Genomic DNA, 17,246 nt, shown 5'->3' with positions numbered 1-17,246 from the left:
ATTCCCGTTGGCTCCTGAGCCCTTAACCCGTGGAGATGCTCACCTGGAATGCCTGCACGTGAGCTATACAAGGACACGGCAGAAGCAGAGCAAGGACAAAGACACAGACAGAAACAGACAGACAGAACGTATTGGCCAATACGAGAGAGCAACAAGAGAGAAACACATGAGAGGCAGACGGAAACCTTACCGCCTTGCGTCTTCCTCCTCGAGCCAAGCGTCTGCTGAGAAGGACACCGTGTTCCAGAGAAATCAGCACCCCTGACAAACGGAAGCCCTGTTTCTCCCACTACCAAGGAATCACCTCGCGAACCTCCGCTCGGACTCGCTGTCTAAGCAAACCTGACTTCCCTTCCTAGACCCGAGTGCGCCGTAAGCCGAGAGATTTCCAAACCCGACACTTATCTCCCTGTCAGCGATGGCTGCTCCGCTCCCAGCCGGACGGTTCTCGCCTCGCTTCGACCAAGCTCCCGAGCTCGCTGTTCTCGTTTCCGTTCCATCCCCAGACGGGAGGACACCGGGAGGGTTGACTTCTTATCGCTCACTACCGAACACAGCAGAGGGGAAAAAACAAACAAACAACTTAGCTTTTCAGTCCGCAAGGACGCGGCATCGCTTCTCCTCCCACCATCGCACCGCTGCCTCCCACCATCGGCCACCCCCTCCCGCTGCCACTCCAGGAACGCGGAGAGAACGGAGGCCTTGAATATCTATCCACGCTCTGTTGAACTGCCTATGCCCCTTCACCAGTCCCCAAGCCACCAGGCTCCGTGACCCAGCAGGAAGCTCTCTGCCTCAGAAGAAACATACTGCCAGGACGCTTAAAGATTTCAAAGCACGCACCTCTTACTCACACAGAGCCATGGGAAGGCCGAACGCTGAGGACCCTTCACATGTTCCGAGAATCACGTCCAGGCAGCTCAAGTACATCTCGGACGATTTATTCTCCGCCCACGGCCACGCACTGATTCCTCTGCAAGGGTGGCCAAAAAAGCCCAGCGTTAGCTCTCACTCACTAAAGTCTGTGGCTGTGGGAATTCTATCCTTTAGCCCTTTCCCCCCCTCTCGCCTATGTATCGGGTCCTCTACAAGAACACCGAGTCATTCAGCCATGACGCACCACCGCTCTCCCTTGCGCGACTTGCGAACCTGCTGAATTCCCGTTGGCTCCTGAGCCCTTAACCCTTGGAGATGCTCACCTGGAATGCCTGCAAGTGTGCTGTACAAGGACACGGCAGAAGCAGAGCAAGGACAAAGAAACAGACAGACAGGACGTATTGGCCAATACGAGAGAGCAACAAGAGAGAAACACATGCGAGGCAGCCAGAAACCTTACCACCTTGCGTCTTCCTCCTCGAGCCAAGCGTCTGCTGAGAAGGACACCGTGTTCCAGAGAAACCAGCACCCCTGACAAACGGGAGCCCTGTTTCTCCCACTACCAAGTAAGCACCTCGGGAACCTCCGCTCGGACTCGCTGTCTAAGCAAACGTGACTTCCCTTCCTAGACCCGAGTGGGCCGTAAGCCGAGAGATTTCCAGACCCGACACTTATCTCCCGGTCAGCGATGGCTGCTCCGCTCCCAGCAGGACGGTTCTCGCCTCGCTTCGACCAAGCTCCCAAGCTCGCCGTTCTCTTTTCCGTTCCATCCCCAGACGGGAGGACACCGGGAGGGTTGACTTCTTATCGCTCGCTACCGAACACAGCTGAGGGGAAAAAACAAACAAACAACTTAGCTTTTCAGTCCGCAAGGACGCGGCATCGCTTCTCCTCCCACCATCGGCCACCCCCTCCCGCTGCCACTCCAGGAACTCGGAGAGAACGGAGGCCTTGAATATCTATCCACGCACTGTTGAACCGCCTACTGCCCCTTCACCAGTCCCCAAGCCACCAGGCTCCGTGCCCCAGCAGGAAGCTCTAACACCTCCCCGCCCCGTGCAGTCCGATCCCCCCAAACACCTCCCCGCCCCGTGCAGTACGATCCCCCCCAAACTCCTCCCCGCCCCGTGCAGTCTGATCCTCCCCCCCGTGCAGTCTGATCCCCCCAAACTTCCCCTCCGCCCCGTGCACTCTGATCCTCCCCCCCGTGCAGTCTGATCCCCCCAAACTCCTCTCCCCCCGTGCAGTCTGATCCCCCAAACTCCTCCCCGCCCCGTGCAGTCCGATCGCCCCCAAACTCTTCCCCGCCCCGTGCAGTCCGATCCCCCCAAACTCCTCTCCCCCGTGCAGTATGATCCCCCCCAAACACCTCCCCGCCCCGTGCAGTCCGATCCCCCCCAAACACCTCCCCGCCCCGTGCAGTACGATCCCCCCCAAACTCCTCCCCGCCCCGTGCAGTCTGATCCTCCCCCCCGTGCAGTCTGATCCCCCCCCAACTCCTCCCCGCTCCGTGCAGTCTGATCCTCCCCCCCCCGTGCAGTCTGATCCCCCCAAACTCCTCCCCGCCCCGTGCAGTCCGATCCCCCCAAACTCTTCCCCCCGTGCAATCTGATCCCCCCAAACTCCTCTCCCCCCGTGCAGTCTGATCCCCCCCACACTCCCCTCCGCCCCGTGCAGTCTGATCGCCCCCCCAAACTCCTGTCCGCCCCGTGCAGTCTGATCCCCCCCAAAGCTCCTCCCTGCCCCGTGCAGTCTGATCCCCCCCCAAACTCCTCCCCGCTCCGTGCAGTCTGATCCTCCCCCCCGTGCAGTCTGATCCCCCCAAACTCCTCCCCGCTCCGTGCAGTCTGATCCCCCCCAAACTCCTCTCCCCCGTGCAGTCTGATCCCCCCAAACTCCTCTCCCCCCCGTGCAGTCTGATCCCCCCCACACTCCCCTCCGCCCCGTGCAGTCTGATCGCTCCCCAAAACTCCTGTCCGCCCCGTGCAGTCTGATCCCCCTAAACTCCTCCCCGCCCCATGCAGTCTGATCCCCCCAAACTCCTCACCCCCGTGCAGTCTGATCCCCCCCAAACTCCTCCCCCCGTGCAGTCTGATCCCCCCCTAAACTCCTCCTCGCCCCGTGCAGTCTGATCCCCCCCCAAACTCCTCCTCCCCCCGTGCAGTCTGATCTCCTACCCCCCACGAAACTCCTCTCCGCCCCCTGCAGTCTGATCCCCTACCCCCCTAACTCCTCTCCGCGCCATGCAGTCTGATCCCCCCTCACCAAACTCCTCCCCGCCCCGTGCAGTCTGCTTCCCCCCAAACTCCTCTCCGCCCCATGCAGTATGATCCCCCCTCACCAAACTCCTCCCCGCCCCGTGCAGCCCCTAAGTTTGCCCCCCAATTCTCAGCCACTCCCCCCCTCTCCCCACACGCCCCCCACCCAGGACGCTCTCGGCCTCTGCAGGAGGCACAGCCGGGCACTGGGCAGCACTGCGGGCAGCCAGGGCCAGAGCATCGCCCCCCGCCGAACTGCCCCCCCCCGGGCACAGGGGGGATTCAGCGGGCACCCGGCCCCGCCCCCAGGCAGCGAGCAGCGCGGGGAGCAGGGCTCAGGCCGCCCCGCCCCCCCGCGTGCGGGACACGTTCTGTGCGTGCCCCGCCCGCGGGAACCACCCCTCGAGGGCGCGCGGCTCCCCGGCGGGGGGAGGGGGCACGTGACACTCCCGCGCCCCGGTGGCCCGCAGCCCCCCCTCCCCGAGACACCCACGTGACTGGAGCCCGGGTCAGCTCCCGCGCCCCAAAGGGGGGCCACAGCCCCGTTCCCCCGGCACCACGTGGGGGGGGTCACAGGGGCGCTGCTCCCCGGGGAGGCTGCAGCGCCGGGGGGGGGGGGGCAGAAATCGCCCCCCCACCTCCGCCAGGGGCCGCCCCGCCGATGTCCAGCCTGGGGCCCGGAGAGAAGCAGGCGGGGGGGGGGGGGGGCTCCACGTCACTGCCAGCTCCCGCCCCCCAGGCTCCGCCCCTCAGCGCCCCCCGCAGCGTTTTCCCGCCCGCCTCGTCAGCGCGAGCGTCCCGGGAGTTTCCCGCCCAGCCAGCGCCGCCCGCGCCTGCGCTCTCCCGCGCCCTGTCCCCTCCTGCCCCCCCCAGTGCCAAGGCCCCCCCCGGCCCCTCCCCCTCCCTCCTGCCCCCCCAGTGCCGAGCACCCCCCCGGCCCCTCACCCCCTCCTGCCCCCCCAGTGCCAAGCGCCCCCCCCGGCCCCTCACACCCAGCCTGCTCCTACACCTCACCCCTGTCCAGACACCCCACCCCCAGCCCGCTCCCCCACCTTCCCTCGCGCCCCCTCCTCCCCCGGGCCAGACACCAACAAGGGGCGGGCTGGGGGCGGGGAGCTTCGCACTCGGACCCAGGATTCGCTCGCGCCCCCGCGCGCTCCTCGGACCTTCCTGTCATGGCGGCGCCGGCCGCCCAGTCAGACAACGCCCCCCTGCGGCAGCCCATTGGCCGAACCAGAGGCAGGATCCCCTTTGCTGACAGCCCATTGGGCGACACTATCCTCCGCCAAGGCTGTCTTCCGAAAGCCCATTGGCTGGCACGCAGCCAGGAACCACCCCTAAGTCACAGACAATTCGAGGACAGAGCAGCCCATTAAGATCCACCCCGGACAGCCTATTGGTCGAGAGCAGTGGCAGGTCAGTCCCCCTAGTCACACCGCATTCGCAGACAGAGCTGTCCGTTAAGATGCAGCCGGGTCAGCCTATTGGGTGCCTCTGATTCAGAACACGCCCCTTAGTCACAGCCCATTCGCGGACAGAAGAGTCTGTTATAATCCACCCCGGACAACCTATTGGCCGCCAGCAGCCCCAGAACACGCCTTGAGTCACCGCCCATTGGCGCACGGAGCAGTCCGTTAAGAGTCACCTCGGACAGCCTCAGATTGGGCGCCACAGATTCCGAACACGCCCTTTACTCTCAGCCCATTCGCGGACAGAACAGTCTGTTACGATCAGTCCGGGACAGTCTCTCGGCCAGCCTTAGTGTAGGGATAACATAGTCAAGTATGAAACAGGATTCCCCAAGTGGAAGTGACTCCCCAGAATTTGTTCCCCACAACTAAAAGTCTAAGGAGGAGAAGTTTGTTAAGTAGAAGAAGCATAGAAGTGTTTAGATTTATTCTTGTGAAAGGGTTTAGATTTAGTGTTATCAAGCTTGAGAAGTGTTTAGATTTATAATTATTATTATTATTATTATTATTTGTTAGGATTGTTTAATTATAAATCTAAACATTTTTGCCCCTCTAGAATATAATTGGTTAGGAATGTAATATTAGGTCATGTAACTTCAAACTGTTAAAAATATACTACTATGTAGCCAGAAACAGCTCCCCTCGCTGTGCGCCAGGGCACGCTCAAACTTACTGTTACACAATTGACAACCGTTCTCTTCAAAGCATTGTGAAGCACTTAACCCTAATCGCAAAGTGAAGCATTGTAACTATAACAGTAACTAACTCAGCGCTCAGAGAGAGAATGGTTTAAGAAATGCCACCCAGAAACTTTTGTAACTTTTTGTAACTACAACTCTTGTATTATTATGCAAAATACTGTATGGGAAACATTAATTAGGGAATGTACATAAGAGAGAGAGTGCTTGGACGATGAATGAATGGTTGTGAGAGGTGCCAGCCTGAGAATGCAGCAACAAAGGGCTGAAGAAGGCGTCAGGTGCCAGTGCAATTGGCTCCCCGTAGCCGTTTCTAACACACACATGAGCCGCTCTGATTTGGCTTCTAACACTTTTAGCTGCTCGGTTCTGCAAGCGCGGAGAGGAAGCCGCGTCCGATAGATGGAGGTTCTCCGCGACACATTTGGCAGCCTGGACCCCCTGCCTCTGGTCCAAAGAGTCTCAACCAACCCCCGACCCCATGACCCTTGTTCTCAGTGATTCCGCCAGCTGCTTGGTGCCTTTAGTACCCGGCCCCGCTTGCAAAGTCCCCCCCCCAGCAGCATGACCCGAGAGCGAAACAAGAGACCCCCCCCCCAGCAGCAAAACCCGAGAGCAGCGCGAAAGAACCCCCCCGGCATTGCGACCCGAGGGCGGCGCCAGAGACCCCCCCCAGCAGCAAGTCCCGAGGGCGGCGCCAGAGACCCTCCCCAGCAGAGTGACCCGAAAACGGTGCCAGAGACCCCCCCCAGCAGCAAGACCCGAGAGCGGCACCACAGACCCGCCCCCAGCAGTGCGACCCAAGAGTGGCGCCAGAGACCCTCCCCCCAGCAGCATCACCAGAGAACGGCGACAGAGATCTCCCCCCCCCCCAGCAGCACAACCTGAGATGGGAGCCAGAGGCCCCCCCAGCAGCATCACCCGAGAGTGGCGCCAGAGACCCCCCCCAGCAGCATGAGATGAAAGTGGCGACAGAGACCCCACCCCCAAGGAGCGCGACCCGAGACCGGCGCCGGAGACCCCCCCAGAAGCATTACCCGAGAGTGGAGACAGAAACCCCACCCCCAGCACCGCTACCGGAGAGCGGCGCCAGAGACCTCCCCGAACAGCATCACCCGAGAGCGGCCCCAGACACCCACCCAGCAGCAAAACCCGAGAGAGGTGCCAGAGACCCCCCGCAGCAGCATCACCTGATAGCGGGGCCAGTGACACCCCCCGTCTGCAGCATGACCGGAGGGAGGCTCCAGAGACCACCCCCAGTAGTGCGACCCGAGAGCGGCGCCAGAGACCTCCCCCCAGCAGCGCGACCCGAGAGTGGAGACAGAGACCCCACCCCCAGCACCACTACCGAGAGCGGCACCAGAGACCCCCCCAACAGCGCGACCCGAAAGCGGTAACAGAGACCCCCCCCCAGCAGCACGACCGGAGAGCGAAGCCAGAGACCCCCCCAGCAGCATGATCCCAAGGAGGCGCCAGAGACCCCCCCCAGTAGCGCGACTCGAGAGCGGCACCAGAGATTCCCCGCAGCAGCATAACCCGAGAGAGGCGCCAGACTCCCTCCCAGCAGCACGACCTGAGAGTGGCCCCAAAGACCCCTCCCCCCCCAGCAGCGAGACCCGAGAGCAGCGCTAGAGACACCCCCAAGCTGCACGACCCGAGAGCGGCACCAGAATCCCTCCCTGCAGCGAGATCCGAGAGCGGCGTGACTGAAGAGACCTCTCACTCACTAAGGTCTGTGGCTGTGGGAATTCTATCCTTTAGCCCTTCCCCCCCGCCCCTCGCCTATGTATAGGGCCCTCTACAAGAACACTGAGTCAGTCAGCCATGACGCACCACCGCTCTCCCTTGCGCGACTAGCGTACCTGCAGAATTCCCGTTGGCTCCTGAGCCCTTAACCCGTGGAGATGCTCACCTGGAATGCCTGCACGTGAGCTATACAAGGACACGGCAGAAGCAGAGCAAGGACAAAGACACAGACAGAAACAGACAGACAGAACGTATTGGCCAATACGAGAGAGCAACAAGAGAGAAACACATGAGAGGCAGACGGAAACCTTACCGCCTTGCGTCTTCCTCCTCGAGCCAAGCGTCTGCTGAGAAGGACACCGTGTTCCAGAGAAATCAGCACCCCTGACAAACGGAAGCCCTGTTTCTCCCACTACCAAGGAATCACCTCGCGAACCTCCGCTCGGACTCGCTGTCTAAGCAAACCTGACTTCCCTTCCTAGACCCGAGTGCGCCGTAAGCCGAGAGATTTCCAAACCCGACACTTATCTCCCTGTCAGCGATGGCTGCTCCGCTCCCAGCCGGACGGTTCTCGCCTCGCTTCGACCAAGCTCCCGAGCTCGCTGTTCTCGTTTCCGTTCCATCCCCAGACGGGAGGACACCGGGAGGGTTGACTTCTTATCGCTCACTACCGAACACAGCAGAGGGGAAAAAACAAACAAACAACTTAGCTTTTCAGTCCGCAAGGACGCAGCATCGCTTCTCCTCCCACCATCGCACCGCTGCCTCCCACCATCGGCCACCCCCTCCCGCTGCCACTCCAGGAACGCGGAGAGAACGGAGGCCTTGAATATCTATCCACGCTCTGTTGAACTGCCTATGCCCCTTCACCAGTCCCCAAGCCACCAGGCTCCGTGACCCAGCAGGAAGCTCTCTGCCTCAGAAGAAACATACTGCCAGGACGCTTAAAGATTTCAAAGCACGCACCTCTTACTCACACAGAGCCATGGGAAGGCCGAACGCTGAGGACCCTTCACATGTTCCGAGAATCACGTCCAGGCAGCTCAAGTACATCTCGGACGATTTATTCTCCGCCCACGGCCACGCACTGATTCCTCTGCAAGGGTGGCCAAAAAAGCCCAGCGTTAGCTCTCACTCACTAAAGTCTGTGGCTGTGGGAATTCTATCCTTTAGCCCTTTCCCCCTCTCGCCTATGTATCGGGTCCTCTACAAGAACACCGAGTCATTCAGCCATGACGCACCACCGCTCTCCCTTGCGCGACTTGCGAACCTGCTGAATTCCCGTTGGCTCCTGAGCCCTTAACCCTTGGAGATGCTCACCTGGAATGCCTGCAAGTGTGCTGTACAAGGACACGGCAGAAGCAGAGCAAGGACAAAGAAACAGACAGACAGGACGTATTGGCCAATACGAGAGAGCAACAAGAGAGAAACACATGCGAGGCAGCCAGAAACCTTACCACCTTGCGTCTTCCTCCTCGAGCCAAGCGTCTGCTGAGAAGGACACCGTGTTCCAGAGAAACCAGCACCCCTGACAAACGGGAGCCCTGTTTCTCCCACTACCAAGTAAGCACCTCGGGAACCTCCGCTCGGACTCGCTGTCTAAGCAAACGTGACTTCCCTTCCTAGACCCGAGTGGGCCGTAAGCCGAGAGATTTCCAGACCCGACACTTATCTCCCGGTCAGCGATGGCTGCTCCGCTCCCAGCAGGACGGTTCTCGCCTCGCTTCGACCAAGCTCCCAAGCTCGCCGTTCTCTTTTCCGTTCCATCCCCAGACGGGAGGACACCGGGAGGGTTGACTTCTTATCGCTCGCTACCGAACACAGCTGAGGGGAAAAAACAAACAAACAACTTAGCTTTTCAGTCCGCAAGGACGCGGCATCGCTTCTCCTCCCACCATCGGCCACCCCCTCCCGCTGCCACTCCAGGAACTCGGAGAGAACGGAGGCCTTGAATATCTATCCACGCACTGTTGAACCGCCTACTGCCCCTTCACCAGTCCCCAAGCCACCAGGCTCCGTGCCCCAGCAGGAAGCTCTCTGCCTCAGAAGAAACATACTGCCAGGACGCTTGAAGATTTCAAAGCACGCACCTCTTACTCACACAGAGCCATGGGAAGGCCGAACGCTGAGGACCCTTCACGTGTTCCGAGAATCATGTCCAGGCAGCTCAAGTCCATCTCGGACGGTATCTTCTCAGCCCACTGCCCAGCCAGTTTCCCAGGAATTACACGTGCATTACCGGCAATGACCACCGAGCGGCACTGTGGAGGCGCTTCGGAATTACACGTGCATTACCGGCAATGACCACCGAGCGGCACTGTGGAGGCGCTTCGGAATTACACGTGCATTACCTGCAATGACCACCGAGCGGCACTGTGGAGGCGCTACGGAATTACACGTGCATTACCCGCAATGACCACCGAGCGGCACTGTGGAGGCGCTACGGAATTACACGTGCATTACCCGCAATGACCACCGAGCGGCACTGTGGAGGCGCTTCGGAATTACACGTGCATTACCCGCAATGACCACCGAGCGGCACTGTGGAGGCGCTTTGGAATTACACGTGCATTACCCGCAATGACCACCGAGCGGCACTGTGGAGGCGCTACGGAATTACACGTGCATTACCGCCGGTGACTACCGAGTGTCACTGTTGCTCTGCTAAGGGCCGTTATTTCCGAATAAAAAAGATTGTTCTTAGGGTAGAAATGCCCCATTCCGAACTAAGAACACGCTGGGCGGGGCTATGCCGGGGGGCGGGGCTATGATAGGGGCGGGGCGCGCTGCGACGTGTCCCGGGAGGCCGCACTATGAGAACTACAAGTCCCAGGATGCGTCGCTAACACTTGGAGTGACACGAGCGCGGGACCAACCGCGTCGCTCCCTGGTCAATGCCCCGTTGTGATGTCACTTCCGCTGCACCCGCCCAACCAAACAGCGCCGGGCCTGCCCTGGCCCTGCAATGGCCGATGGGAGCTGCGGACAGGGGCACTCAGTTTCCCACAAGCCACTGCGGCTACTTTCCCTACTCCCCCTCATCCCGCCCCTCCCCATTGCTGGGCGGGGCTCCTGCCTCAGAGACGGCAGCGTCCGCAGCTGATGCCCCGCCCCCACTCGGGAGAGGAGACTCCGCGGCAACCCTTCCCCCCCAAACTCCTCCCCGCCCCGTGCAGTCTGATCCCCCCTCAAACTCCTCCCCCCAGTGCAGTCTGATCCCCCCAAACTTCCCCTCCGCCCCGTGCACTCTGATCCTCCCCCCCGTGCAGTCTGATCCCCCCAAACTCCTCTCCCCCCGTGCAGTCTGATCCCCCCAAACTCCTCCCCGCCCCGTGCAGTCCGATCCCCCCAAACTCTTCCCCGCCCCGTGCAGTCCGATCCCCCCAAACTCCTCTCCCCCCGTGCAGTATGATCCCCCCCAAACACCTCCCCGCCCCGTGCAGTCCGATCCCCCCCAAACACCTCCCCGCCCCGTGCAGTACGATCCCCCCCAAACTCCTCCCCGCCCCGTGCAGTCTGATCCTCCCCCCCGTGCAGTCTGATCCCCCCAAACTTCCCCTCCGCCCCGTGCACTCTGATCCTCCCCCCCGTGCAGTCTGATCCCCCCAAACTCCTCTCCCCCCGTGCAGTCTGATCCCCCCAAACTCCTCCCCGCCCCGTGCAGTCCGATCCCCCCAAACTCTTCCCCGCCCCGTGCAGTCCGATCCCCCCAAACTCCTCTCCCCCCGTGCAGTATGATCCCCCCCAAACACCTCCCCGCCCCGTGCAGTCCGATCCCCCCCAAACACCTCCCCGCCCCGTGCAGTACGATCCCCCCCAAACTCCTCCCCGCCCCGTGCAGTCTGATCCTCCCCCCCGTGCAGTCTGATCCCCCCCCAAACTCCTCCCCGCTCCGTGCAGTCTGATCCTCCCCCCCCCGTGCAGTCTGATCCCCCCAAACTCCTCCCCGCCCCGTGCAGTCCGATCCCCCCAAACTCTTCCCCCCCGTGCAATCTGATCCCCCCAAACTCCTCTCCCCCCGTGCAGTCTGATCCCCCCCACACTCCCCTCCGCCCCGTGCAGTCTGATCGCCCCCCCAAACTCCTGTCCGCCCCGTGCAGTCTGATCCCCCCCAAAGCTCCTCCCTGCCCCGTGCAGTCTGATCCCCCCCCAAACTCCTCCCCGCTCCGTGCAGTCTGATCCTCCCCCCCGTGCAGTCTGATCCCCCCAAACTCCTCCCCGCTCCGTGCAGTCTGATCCCCCCCAACTCCTCTCCCCCCGTGCAGTCTGATCCCCCCAAACTCCTCTCCCCCCCGTGCAGTCTGATCCCCCCCACACTCCCCTCCGCCCCGTGCAGTCTGATCGCTCCCCAAAACTCCTGTCCGCCCCGTGCAGTCTGATCCCCCTAAACTCCTCCCCGCCCCATGCAGTCTGATCCCCCCAAACTCCTCACCCCCGTGCAGTCTGATCCCCCCCAAACTCCTCCCCCCGTGCAGTCTGATCCCCCCCTAAACTCCTCCTCGCCCCGTGCAGTCTGATCCCCCCCCAAACTCCTCCTCCCCCCGTGCAGTCTGATCTCCTACCCCCCACGAAACTCCTCTCCGCCCCCTGCAGTCTGATCCCCTACCCCCCTAACTCCTCTCCGCGCCATGCAGTCTGATCCCCCCTCACCAAACTCCTCCCCGCCCCGTGCAGTCTGCTTCCCCCCAAACTCCTCTCCGCCCCATGCAGTATGATCCCCCCTCACCAAACTCCTCCCCGCCCCGTGCAGCCCCTAAGTTTGCCCCCCAATTCTCAGCCACTCCCCCCCTCTCCCCACACGCCCCCCACCCAGGACGCTCTCGGCCTCTGCAGGAGGCACAGCCGGGCACTGGGCAGCACTGCGGGCAGCCAGGGCCAGAGCATCGCCCCCCGCCGAACTGCCCCCCCCCGGGCACAGGGGGGATTCAGCGGGCACCCGGCCCCGCCCCCAGGCAGCGAGCAGCGCGGGGAGCAGGGCTCAGGCCGCCCCGCCCCCCCGCGTGCGGGACACGTTCTGTGCGTGCCCCGCCCGCGGGAACCACCCCTCGAGGGCGCGCGGCTCCCCGGCGGGGGGAGGGGGCACGTGACACTCCCGCGCCCCGGTGGCCCGCAGCCCCCCCTCCCCGAGACACCCACGTGACTGGAGCCCGGGTCAGCTCCCGCGCCCCAAAGGGGGGGCCACAGCCCCGTTCCCCCGGCACCACGTGGGGGGGGTCACAGGGGCGCTGCTCCCCGGGGAGGCTGCAGCGCCGGGGGGGGGGGGGCAGAAATCGCCCCCCCACCTCCGCCAGGGGCCGCCCCGCCGATGTCCAGCCTGGGGCCCGGAGAGAAGCAGGCGGGGGGGGGGGGGGCTCCACGTCACTGCCAGCTCCCGCCCCCCAGGCTCCGCCCCTCAGCGCCCCCCGCAGCGTTTTCCCGCCCGCCTCGTCAGCGCGAGCGTCCCGGGAGTTTCCCGCCCAGCCAGCGCCGCCCGCGCCTGCGCTCTCCCGCGCCCTGTCCCCTCCTGCCCCCCCCAGTGCCAAGGCCCCCCCCGGCCCCTCCCCCTCCCTCCTGCCCCCCCAGTGCCGAGCACCCCCCCGGCCCCTCACCCCCTCCTGCCCCCCCAGTGCCAAGCGCCCCCCCCGGCCCCTCACACCCAGCCTGCTCCTACACCTCACCCCTGTCCAGACACCCCACCCCCAGCCCGCTCCCCCACCTTCCCTCGCGCCCCCTCCTCCCCCGGGCCAGACACCAACAAGGGGCGGGCTGGGGGCGGGGAGCTTCGCACTCGGACCCAGGATTCGCTCGCGCCCCCGCGCGCTCCTCGGACCTTCCTGTCATGGCGGCGCCGGCCGCCCAGTCAGACAACGCCCCCCTGCGGCAGCCCATTGGCCGAACCAGAGGCAGGATCCCCTTTGCTGACAGCCCATTGGGCGACACTATCCTCCGCCAAGGCTGTCTTCCGAAAGCCCATTGGCTGGCACGCAGCCAGGAACCACCCCTAAGTCACAGACAATTCCAGGACAGAGCAGCCCATTAAGATCCACCCCGGACAGCCTATTGGTCGAGAGCAGTGGCAGGTCATTCCCCCTAGTCACACCGCATTCGCAGACAGAGCTGTCCGTTAAGATGCAGCCGGGTCAGCCTATTGGGTGCCTCTGATTCAGAACACGCCCCTTAGTCACAGCCCATTCGCGGACAGAAGAGTCTGTTATAATCCACCCCGGACAACCTATTGGCCGCCAGCAGCCCCAGAACACGCCTTGAGTCACCGCCCATTGGCGCACGGAGCAGTCCGTTAAGAGTCACCTCGGACAGCCTCAGATTGGGCGCCACAGATTCCGAACACGCCCTTTACTCTCAGCCCATTCGCGGACAGAACAGTCTGTTACGATCAGTCCGGGACAGTCTCTCGGCCAGCCTTAGTGTAGGGATAACATAGTCAAGTATGAAACAGGATTCCCCAAGTGGAAGTGACGCCCCAGAATTTGTTCCCCACAACTAAAAGTCTAAGGAGGAGAAGTTTGTTAAGTAGAAGAAGCATAGAAGTGTTTAGATTTATTCTTGTGAAAGTGTTTAGATTTAGTGTTATCAAGCTTGAGAAGTGTTTAGATTTATAATTATTATTATTATTATTATTATTTGTTAGGATTGTTTAATTATAAATCTAAACATTTTTGCCCCTCTAGAATATAATTGGTTAGGAATGTAATATTAGGTCATGTAACTTCAAACTGTTAAAAATATACTACTATGTAGCCAGAAACAGCTCCCCTCGCTGTGCGCCAGGGCACGCTCAAACTTACTGTTACACAATTGACAACCGTTCTCTTCAAAGCATTGTGAAGCACTTAACCCTAATCGCAAAGTGAAGCATTGTAACTATAACAGTAACTAACTCAGCGCTCAGAGAGAGAATGTTTTAAGAAATGCCACCCAGAAACTTTTGTAACTTTTTGTAACTACAACTCTTGTATTATTATGCAAAATACTGTATGGGAAACATTACTTCGGGAATGTACGTAAGAGAGAGAGTGCTTGGACGATGAATGAATGGTTGTGAGAGGTGCCAGCCTGAGAATGCAGCAACAAAGGGCTGAAGAAGGCGTCAGGTGCCAGTGCAATTGGCTCCCCGTAGCCGTTTCTAACACACACATGAGCCGCTCTGATTTGGCTTCTAACACTTTTAGCTGCTCGGTTCTGCAAGCGCGGAGAGGAAGCCGCGTCCGATAGATGGAGGTTCTCCGCGACACATTTGGCAGCCTGGACCCCCTGCCTCTGGTCCAAAGAGTCTCAACCAACCCCCGACCCCATGACCCTTGTTCTCAGTGATTCCGCCAGCTGCTTGGTGCCTTTAGTACCCGGCCCCGCTTGCAAAGTCCCCCCCCAGCAGCATGACCCGAGAGCGAAACAAGAGACCCCCCCCCAGCAGCAAAACCCGAGAGCAGCGCGAAAGAACCCCCCCGGCATTGCGACCCGAGGGCGGCGCCAGAGACCCCCCCCCAGCAGCAAGTCCCGAGGGCGGCGCCAGAGACCCTCCCCAGCAGAGTGACCCGAAAACGGTGCCAGAGACCCCCCCCAGCAGCAAGACCCGAGAGCGGCACCACAGACCCGCCCCCAGCAGTGCGACCCAAGAGTGGCGCCAGAGACCCTCCCCCCAGCAGCATCACCAGAGAACGGCGACAGAGATCTCCCCCCCCCCCAGCAGCACAACCTGAGATGGGAGCCAGAGGCCCCCCCCAGCAGCATCACCCGAGAGTGGCGCCAGAGACCCCCCCCAGCAGCATGAGATGAAAGTGGCGACAGAGACCCCACCCCCAAGGAGCGCGACCCGAGACCGGCGCCGGAGACCCCCCCAGAAGCATTACCCGAGAGTGGAGACAGAAACCCCACCCCCAGCACCGCTACCGGAGAGCGGCGCCAGAGACCTCCCCGAACAGCATCACCCGAGAGCGGCCCCAGACACCCACCCAGCAGCAAAACCCGAGAGAGGTGCCAGAGACCCCCCGCAGCAGCATCACCTGATAGCGGGGCCAGTGACACCCCCCGTCTGCAGCATGACCGGAGGGAGGCTCCAGAGACCACCCCCAGTAGTGCGACCCGAGAGCGGCGCCAGAGACCTCCCCCCAGCAGCGCGACCCGAGAGTGGAGACAGAGACCCCACCCCCAGCACCACTACCGAGAGCGGCACCAGAGACCCCCCCAACAGCGCGACCCGAAAGCGGTAACAGAGACCCCCCCCCAGCAGCACGACCGGAGAGCGAAGCCAGAGACCCCCCCAGCAGCATGATCCCAAGGAGGCGCCAGAGACCCCCCCCAGTAGCGCGACTCGAGAGCGGCACCAGAGATTCCCCGCAGCAGCATAACCCGAGAGAGGCGCCAGACTCCCTCCCAGCAGCACGACCTGAGAGTGGCCCCAAAGACCCCTCCCCCCCCAGCAGCGAGACCCGAGAGCAGCGCTAGAGACACCCCCAAGCTGCACGACCCGAGAGCGGCACCAGAATCCCTCCCTGCAGCGAGATCCGAGAGCGGCGTGACTGAAGAGACCTCTCACTCACTAAGGTCTGTGGCTGTGGGAATTCTATCCTTTAGCCCTTCCCCCCCGCCCCTCGCCTATGTATAGGGCCCTCTACAAGAACACTGAGTCAGTCAGCCATGACGCACCACCGCTCTCCCTTGCGCGACTAGCGTACCTGCAGAATTCCCGTTGGCTCCTGAGCCCTTAACCCGTGGAGATGCTCACCTGGAATGCCTGCACGTGAGCTATACAAGGACACGGCAGAAGCAGAGCAAGGACAAAGACACAGACAGAAACAGACAGACAGAACGTATTGGCCAATACGAGAGAGCAACAAGAGAGAAACACATGAGAGGCAGACGGAAACCTTACCGCCTTGCGTCTTCCTCCTCGAGCCAAGCGTCTGCTGAGAAGGACACCGTGTTCCAGAGAAATCAGCACCCCTGACAAACGGAAGCCCTGTTTCTCCCACTACCAAGGAATCACCTCGCGAACCTCCGCTCGGACTCGCTGTCTAAGCAAACCTGACTTCCCTTCCTAGACCCGAGTGCGCCGTAAGCCGAGAGATTTCCAAACCCGACACTTATCTCCCTGTCAGCGATGGCTGCTCCGCTCCCAGCCGGACGGTTCTCGCCTCGCTTCGACCAAGCTCCCGAGCTCGCTGTTCTCGTTTCCGTTCCATCCCCAGACGGGAGGACACCGGGAGGGTTGACTTCTTATCGCTCACTACCGAACACAGCAGAGGGGAAAAAACAAACAAACAACTTAGCTTTTCAGTCCGCAAGGACGCGGCATCGCTTCTCCTCCCACCATCGCACCGCTGCCTCCCACCATCGGCCACCCCCTCCCGCTGCCACTCCAGGAACGCGGAGAGAACGGAGGCCTTGAATATCTATCCACGCTCTGTTGAACTGCCTATGCCCCTTCACCAGTCCCCAAGCCACCAGGCTCCGTGACCCAGCAGGAAGCTCTCTGCCTCAGAAGAAACATACTGCCAGGACGCTTAAAGATTTCAAAGCACGCACCTCTTACTCACACAGAGCCATGGGAAGGCCGAACGCTGAGGACCCTTCACATGTTCCGAGAATCACGTCCAGGCAGCTCAAGTACATCTCGGACGATTTATTCTCCGCCCACGGCCACGCACTGATTCCTCTGCAAGGGTGGCCAAAAAAGCCCAGCGTTAGCTCTCACTCACTAAAGTCTGTGGCTGTGGGAATTCTATCCTTTAGCCCTTTCCCCCCCTCTCGCCTATGTATCGGGTCCTCTACAAGAACACCGAGTCATTCAGCCATGACGCACCACCGCTCTCCCTTGCGCGACTTGCGAACCTGCTGAATTCCCGTTGGCTCCTGAGCCCTTAACCCTTGGAGATGCTCACCTGGAATGCCTGCAAGTGTGCTGTACAAGGACACGGCAGAAGCAGAGCAAGGACAAAGAAACAGACAGACAGGACGTATTGGCCAATACGAGAGAGCAACAAGAGAGAAACACATGCGAGGCAGCCAGAAACCTTACCACCTTGCGTCTTCCTCCTCGAGCCAAGCGTCTGCTGAGAAGGACACCGTGTTCCAGAGAAACCAGCACCCCTGACAAACGGGAGCCCTGTTTCTCCCACTACCAAGTAAGCACCTCGGGAACCTCCGCTCGGACTCGCTGTCTAAGCAAACGTGACTTCCCTTCCTAGACCCGAGTGGGCCGT

The sequence above is a fragment of the Pelodiscus sinensis genome, chromosome 10 (assembly GCF_052426305.1).
Source record: "Pelodiscus sinensis isolate ZL-2025 chromosome 10, ASM5242630v1, whole genome shotgun sequence".
Taxonomy (NCBI): Eukaryota; Metazoa; Chordata; order Testudines; family Trionychidae; genus Pelodiscus; species Pelodiscus sinensis.
This window is presented reverse-complemented; position numbering follows the sequence as displayed.